Source organism: Anser anser (genome assembly GCF_964211835.1).
Source record: "Anser anser genome assembly, chromosome: 2".
Taxonomy (NCBI): Eukaryota; Metazoa; Chordata; class Aves; order Anseriformes; family Anatidae; genus Anser; species Anser anser.
The window spans coordinates 139,717,510-139,726,344 of record NC_139721.1 but is presented as its reverse complement, the minus strand read 5'-3'; the positions used below and the strand labels follow the sequence as shown (position 1 = coordinate 139,726,344).

Below are 8,835 nucleotides of genomic sequence, written 5' to 3'. Positions count from 1 at the left end.
ATTTTAAACTGACTACCTGGTCATTGCCAATTGTATTTTGTCAGAAAGGCTTTTTGCATGACAAGTTTCATCATGTTTTTCCTTTTCTGCTTCTAGAGGGCTTTTTAACATTTACATTTCTGGGCTGATGTTAAATGTTTAAAAAAAAAAAAAAAAAGGAAATTTATATATTTTCTGGAAAGTATTTGAAAAAAATATCTGTCTGAATGCTTTTCATCCTTTGTTGCTTATTCGTGGTCTAAACATTATTCAGAATCCATCTTGTCTTCAGGTTTGACCTAAACTATAACAAAAGCTGAAATAGTCAGGAATAGAGCAGCGAGAACACAGATGTAATACTTATTTTCTCCCATTCTTTATCTCTCTGGCAAAGAATTGTATAACATGACTACACTGTTGTTCAAAAAAATAAAAAACTACTCTTGAAAAGACCCAAAGACCCATTTCCCTCTTCAAAATCACTTTTTCCTTTGAAAACCACCGATAGTTAATTTTGACCATTTCTTTGTATTGTTGGTCAAGAAATCATTAAATTTAGGATTAGAGGCAGTAAAGCTGAAGCATCTTTGAAATAACAAGTGTAAGATAACTTCAAAAACCTATTGACCATGAATGATACCTTAAGAAATAAACAAGGATATCTCTTAGGCTCCTTTCTTTGATATGATTTACAAAAGTCTCCAGAAAACTTTTATATTGCTCTGCAGCTCGGAAAGTATATTAAAAATATATTCTTTCTAATAAAAAAGTTTGTATTTTCATTTTTTCTTCACTTTTCTAAGTTACTTTCTACTTTATAGGTTTTCTCATGTTGTAAATAGTCTTAGAATAAAAGAGTAAAATTATGCCAAACATCAGTTTTCCAGAATTACTTTCTTTATTTTTTTTCATTTTAAATGTTTAGTCCAATACCCTAGAAAAGTGATTATTTAGTGAACTTTGCAGCGTCTGTAAGTTTTACTTAGCAAATTTCTGTACATGACATAATTTCCCTTATTTATGCCTTGATTTCAAAGACTATGAATTTGAATCCATTTTAAAACGGTGCTGATGGTCTGTGGTAATATGTTGACTAGTGCTGCACAATGTGTATTAATAGTTTTGTTCAAAAGATGCTAGAAATAAAATATTTCAGTAATCTCAAAATGAAAGTAACTTCTCAGTGACAGAATTTGATCTGAGTTTTTCTTGAAGAAGCATTGAAAGAAAATTGCCCAATATATCTTAATGTTGTTTCTCACTATTCTGCTGATGAAAGGAATATCAATTTTTTGATATATTTTTTTTTTTCCCTCACCAGTTTTGGCTATCTGAATAAGATGTCTCTCCCTTAAATTGATGATCAGTAAAATATTATATTTAAAATTTTAAATGCTGGATTATATATTCAAGGGCAAACTGGTGGTAGAGGGCTTTTTGATTTTTATTTTATTTTTTTTTATAAAGTCTTCTGAAATTTTGCTAAGAATACATACAGTCATTCAACTTTTAGGAATATGAATCCTATTTAACATGTAGAGGAAGGCACACCAAATATTAACTACTACATTTTTTAATTTTTATTCTTTAAATCTCTTCCAGCACAGACAGTATGTTTTTTTCCCTCTCATATTACCACAATTATTGAGTAATGCCAGAGATTAGTATTTCATTCAAGAACAAGCAAGAAATGATTCAATCATTTCTGAGGAAAATCATAAAGATAATGCTTTTCAAAGTTGTCTAATTTTTCATTCATATGCATTTACTTTACAAATCCTGCAACTCATTCTTTAAAGTTTATTTTAGCAAATGAATACTTTTAAATCTCAGTTTGAGTCCTTCTTATTAAACTTTTGAAATATTTCTCCAATAGCAAAATACGGTAGAAATAATTATGTGAAAATAGATTCTACAGTAGTATTGTAAAACAACATGTAAAATATTTTACTAATACAAAGCAATACAGCATAGCTGAGACTAAGACGGACATGCTTAAAAAGAAACTGTACCCTCAAGAGGTAGTATTTGGTGTGCTAAATTATTTGTGAAGATATCTTTAATATTTTAAAATTAGAGATTTTTTTTAACATTCCATCCAGTGCTAACTTGGAATCTTGTAGGACTGGATTGCAGCTGGTGAAGAAACGAGGTTAAAAGAAGAGAGTTCCTCTGCCGAAGAGGGTGCAGAGGAACTTGCCCAAACATTAATGATGACACTCAAAATGTATAAGCAGAGAGAAGTGCATAAAAGAGCATGATTTGCCTGTGCTGAGTTTGAAATCATTTTAAGACATATGTCTACTTGCATACAGCCTGCTCATTTTGTAACCGTTTCTGCAACAGGTATTGAGTTTGAATGCAAGAAAACCTGAGACACTCTCTGTGCAGGGAAATGTGCCCTGTCCACTGGGCTTGCCGTGAACTAGAAACTACTTCTTCACTGGAGCATAACAACTTGGTTGCCTTTTTGCTTTGTAGGACCACAGCCTGAGAGTAATAAGATTGTTCTTCAGTGCTTTCCATCACTTTTCATGCATATCTCTTTAAATATTAGGTAAGTACTTTAGATAGGGATCTTTAATATAAAAGGAAATGAAACCCAGTTTCTAGGTAGAAAACTAAGGGTGAAAAGGAAATGAAGTGTTTAGAATTAAGTATTTTGTGAAAGAGTTGTATTTTTCTTAGTACAAGAAAAGAGGAAAGAAAAGACCCATTTAAACTTTTAAGATGTAAAGCTTAAACAGAAACCTCAGTAAGTTTAAATAAACTTCATTTTATAAATAATGAGTACATGTAAATGAAACTAAAGCCACGGTTCACGTAAAACATACTTGCAATCTGTCTACATACATATTACTGATTTAATGTTGAGATATTCAAACTGTGAAAACAGTGCCATGGTTAGGATTTTACCTGTCTGATGCAACTATAATATGATGAAAGTATAATAAAAAGAATATTCATAAAAAAGAAAAAAAAAAGTTAGATTTTGATTATATAAAAAAAGGTCCAACCTTATACATGTATTATATATATTTACTCATATAATAGATATATAGCAAAACAACAAAAGCAATATTGATTTCAGGAGGGAAAAATCTTGTAGTATGATAGAGGGAAGGATGTAATTTGATTTACTACTTTTACTTTTTACGGCTGTAGGGACACCTGGCTTATCTGTGTACTTCTCATTGTAGCTTTCAGTGGCAAAATATATCCTTGAGGGTGGAGTTGGTTACTGCATTGTGCAGAGGATCACTTCAAATGCAAATCCACCTTTTCATTTTGACTATTATTTTCTTATACTCAGGAAGCAATATCGCATCTCTTGTGGCAACATCTAGTGGTAACATCACATCTCTGTGGCCAGTTAATTCTATTTTCAACTTCTAGATTGTTTTTCCACAGCATCTTCACATGTGTGGCAGTGTGTATCATGATCCTGTTACTAATTCTGTAGATAATATGTCTTCTGTTACAGCAGTACATATGTGCCCTCAGCAAGGGTCTTGTCTGTACTAGATATGAATTAAACACTGCCCTGATTTAGCCACTAATTTGCTACCATTGCTAAGGTTCGTGGGAGTGTATAGAAGGTAGGAATTAGACAAAAGATAAGAACATCATACTTTTATTTTTAAATTGAGGAAATTGAATATGAAGAATATATCCTTTATTGTTTTCCTATAAAAGATAAGAGTAAAAATACAGGTGCTTTGTCCTTTTGTGCCTGTTGCACATAGGTACTTATAGGTACTTCAATAATATTTTTACATATGCAGAAAAAAAAAACATAATCTTCCAAAGGTATGGAACTTACTGCCACAAAATGACAAAAAATCCTCTTACAAATTTATAATTATATTTGATAATGCATAGGTATTTTAACAATTCTGGTAAACATCCAAGTTTCATGTCTAACACTATTGACTGAGTATAGCTTGCAACTTCTTACATCATCCTTGCCTCAAGGGAAATGCTCATACTGTGTGTATCATGTCAGTTGTAGTATATGTGCTGCCAAAGATGGGGGAACTAAACTTCCTGTATGATAAAACTATCAGATAATTTTGTATTGTGGTAGTCCCATGGGGACAATGGTTTCCTTACAACTGTCTTTCCTTTATGGCAGTGACCATATTCTGTTTATGCTGTAGTAAAAGTCTGCAAAAACCTTTCCCTTCAAATGCTTAATTAATACATATATAAATATTTTTTTCACATCTACTCTTATCCACTAGACTCATGTCATGTAGATATCAACATTTGTTCTTTTTAGAAAAAGTACCAGCATAAAATCTGATCTCCTGCTAACTTCACCCAGCAGAACTTCAATAGTCATGTTTTGTTTGCAATTCATAAGTAGCAGGGAGTTATCTTGTGTAGTTTGTTACCTCACTTATAGAATTACATCGTTCATTTAATGAAATGTGTTTAAAATATGGAGAAAGCATAAACACTTTTTTTTTTCTCTTCCGACTTATTAAGTTACTGAGTACATTCAGGCTTTCAGTTCAAATTTCAGTGTAGACACAACAGTAGGAGCCTCTTCAGAGTTCTTGAAATAGCACTGTCTTGGCTTTTTAACTCTTTTTGGCACAATTAAAATTTGTTCATATTCTGGACGATGTTTTTCCTGTTTCTTACTCCCTGTTTGTTAGACATTGTTCCTGGCTTACTTTGTCTCTTTGCACTCTGAAGTTCACACTAATGTGGTGAAAGAGGCCAACAATCAACTGAGATATTTGAAAGCATTAAGCTACTTTAGATTTTTTTTCAGTTCAGGTGGGATAAAACCATTCTGAGCCTTCTCCACAATTAGCCCTAATCCTTGGGCACTGTGCTCATCAGCATCACTGGTTTTGAAACTCACTGGATGTGTTCATTCAGATTTGGGATTATTACTTATTCATGTTATTCATGTCACCTTCTCATGCACTGTCATGTCAATAAATTGTGATGCTATCTTTCAGTATAATATTTCTCTCTTTCATGGCAAAAATTCATCTTTCATTAACAACACCTTTCCACAATGCTTTTTGTTCCAGCTAGGATTGCCATAATATTTCTATTATGCTTCTATTAGCTGCCTTCAGTTCTGTATCAGTAATTTTAATACCTCCATTTTGTTGCCTTGGCATTTCAACAGTTCAATTACTTCTTTTAGGAACTTGTGGATCTAGCCTTCTCTTAGACTATATATGCTGGAGTGGCATGTTCCTTTCATTATCTGTATCGATTGCATACTTACTGTTCTCATCAATGTTAATATTTTCATTCCCCTTATTGTACTTTCAAATTTCCTCTGATAATCATTCTTCTACTGTCATATCTTTACCTACTCATTTTCCTCTTCCTGTATGCTACAGACCTTCATCTGTTTTCCTTTTTTTCCCCACACTGAATAACCAAGCAAATGCAAATGAAGCCTATCTCCTTCTAATTTACCTCCATATTTCCTAACTTAAAATTCATTTCATCAACCACACTAGCATTCTTCTCAGCTTGATTGATACTTCTCTGGGGTCCATCCATAGAGCAGACATCCATTTCATCACTAGCAGGCATTCTAATACTTTCCTGTCCAATCCCATATTTTTCCCACTGCACTTCTCCTTGATAGTCATTATTTTGCTGTGTTTTTTCTTTCATTTGTTAAGAATTACAAGAATTTCAACAAAAATTGTTCAAGATTCCTGTTTTATGAGATCTTCACTGAGTCATCCCTAGTCCCTTTCATGTGAGTTTTAGGTTGTCAGGTTTGCTGATATGATAGATGGTCACTGAAGTCTTCTTGACTCTCATGAGAATGTTTTTCAGACTCCCATACTACTCCTTGCCTTGTGTTTGTCAGATAATGCATCCTTCTGTCTTCTAGATGTGCTATAATGACAGCCCATCCATGCTCAATAAGAGCAAGGCAAACTAAACTAGGCTGATGAGAAAACTGATTCTTTTTATTTTTTATTTTTTCCTATTTTTTAACCAATCTTATCCTTTTTTGGTTGTTTTTGTTTTCTATAACATCATTCTTTATAACTTCCTAAAACAAAGGGGCTCATTCCTGCTTCCCCACACATGACCTATCCTTTCAAGTTCTATTTCCAAGACAGAGATTTGGGCAGGAAGGTATTACAATGTTATCTTTCCATTAAATCTAGGAAATAACATGTTTTTAGTTGTTCTTCAAAAGAAGAAAAAAAGAGAGAATTTCACTCATGACAGGACATTTTTATGAAGCATGTTCATTCTATACACTAAATGCTCTCATGAACCTGTGCCATATTTGTGCCATAGTCTTCATTAGGAACCACGAAGGCCTTTTCTATGGAATAGGTTGTTTTCCAAAGGAATAACTAGAGTTCAAAAAGATATAAAATCCATGTTTTTATTTGTTTTTAAAAGCTTTGTATCTCATAGTACCTACTTTAGTCACCTATTAAGAAGACCTTACTTGAAGTGAACTAAATATTTTTCCGTTTGCAGATCGTTTCTTTTTTTTTTTTTTTTAGTTTTTATTTATTCCACATGGAATAGCTGAACAGAGTAAAAAATGTCTTTTTCTATAGCTTATTCTTTACTATGGTGAATTACAGATGTCTAAGCCCTTTCTTTTGGCATTTACCAAACATATGAATCATAGTTCAGTGGGGGATGTGCTTATATACCTTAGCATGCCCATAGGAAAACCAGGATCACTGAGTGAAGAACTATTAAAATTGATTAAAAAAAAACAAAAAAAAAAAACACAAAAAAACACACAAAAAAACAAAGATGTTTCCCTTATCAATCCAAAGATTTTAAACCAGAATATTTCTAGCAGTGTGGCAGACAGTACAAAAATGCAAAGAGAGACTAATATTTATATTAATTATATATTGATGTCAGTGAAAATTTGGAAGATGAACTTTCCTCTCTGATCCTTTTTGTTGCAGGTGGTGTTTTATCTTTATGGTTAAGTAAAAACTGTGCTGTTGCTAGCTTGGATTTATTATTATTATTATTATTATTATTATTATTATTATTATTGACAGAAAGCACTGCTTTTTCATATTTTTTTTTCATTCTTTCAATTTGGTTATTATATTTATTTCTTGTAGTTATTGTACCTAAGAATTTAAAGTCCCAGAGGACACTATATACTGGGTGCAGCATATGCCATTATTTATTATGTTGGTGGTTGAAGCTTTTCCAAACTTTACTTCCCAAGAAAAATCTTACATTTCAGGACCCATATGAGGTGCTGATTTAGAAGGTAACCACAGCTAATGTAGTATGAGTGTGATGAAGAGATTGTAGAGGAAGACTTCAAGGTCGTTAGCCAAGTTAAGTGAAACAGACTGCAGGGATAGTGCCCCCTGATTCCCTATTGTCAGGAAAATGTGATTCCTTTAAGGTACAGAGAATTTTTGCCATTTCATGCTTGGAATATTGCTTTGGGCTTGTTCTTCTGAAGTGTAATATTTTTGTAATTTTGATCTGGTTGGCTAGTCAGATAGTGCAAAAATCCAATTTTGAATGGATGAGAGTAATGCTGTATGAGTGAAAAGTTATACCTGTTTCATTAGAGGAGTAAGGTCTAAAGTTGTTTCTCTCCCTAAGCATTTGGGAAAGTCACATAGAGAGCATTTCTATTTCATGTTTAGTCCTGTTCTTCAAGGCTTCATCCACATTCTATGGAGAAAGATGTCAATCAAGATGGAGGGAATGACTCTCTCTATTAATGTGTCTGTCTCCTTTCAATAATGCTTAAATGTCTAAACAGATAGAATAAAGGGAGTTGAATCTCAGAATCAGAAAATGTAATGATTGCCCATAAACACCCATATCTACTCTGTAGTGCAACAGTTCTTGTTTTCTGCTGTAGGTTTCAAAAGGACTTTTAGTGTCTAGATACTACTGCAAATGTGTCAGGACACTGTGCAGAAGATGAATTCAACTTAACATAAGAATTCCAAGATGAAGGAGCCAAAGAAATGCCATTAGATATATATGTATAGATGAGGAATTTTTTATTCACTTGAACATCAAGAAAGCACACAGCAAACACTCAACTATATTGTCATTTACTATATTTATTTACCTCATCCACATTACCAGCAAATCAACAAATCTGTTAAGGACTGGCAAGACATTTGTTCTCACCCCGTAAAAAGTGATTGTCATCTGCCTAGATAAGTTACCATATCCTGAGGCTGGGATCTTCTACAAGATGCTGGTGAGAAAACTGATGGAATACATATGTGCTCCTCATTATCCATAAATGAATATTGTTATGGGGATGGACAGACATAGCTGAAAGGGAAAAAGCAAAAAGAACTACAAATGTTAAATTATTTTCTTGATTTTGGTAATACTGCCTTGGTACCATATTTAAAATGTGCCAAAGGGAATGTGACTGGATATAACGGAATATGATTTAGTAAAGAGACGGTTTAGGCCAATAACAAGAACTAATACCTGACATCGAGATCTGTACAATTGTGGAAGAGCTTTCTCAAAGAAATTTTAAAAGCTCCATGCTTGAAGACATTTAAAATTAGAGTAGGAAACATCAGGGAAATATCTGTTTTGACAGTCAATGTCTCTTTCTCTCGCTTTTTTTCTAAAGCACCCACAAGTATTGCTGTAATACTTAGGTGCTTCAGGATGGACTAATGGGACTTTTATCTGTAATTCATATGATTTTCTGGTATTTTTAGTCCTCTGAGTAGCCTGAGCACTTTTGTGATATGGCCCTTGACAATGGGTTTTCTCCATCTGGATAAACATTTCCTAATGAACTCTACCTTGGGAACTGTAACAGCACGTTCTCATAATTTTATATCACTGCATTTTCTTGACAGAATTTAT

General features: G+C 33.0%; 1 protein-coding gene across 2 annotated transcripts in view; it reads left to right on the top strand.

Moving 5' to 3' along the window:
• The window catches only part of ZNF804B (zinc finger protein 804B), a 238,558-nt gene that overhangs the window by 36,543 nt on the left and 193,180 nt on the right, over positions 1–8,835 (top strand). The window lies entirely within an intron of this gene.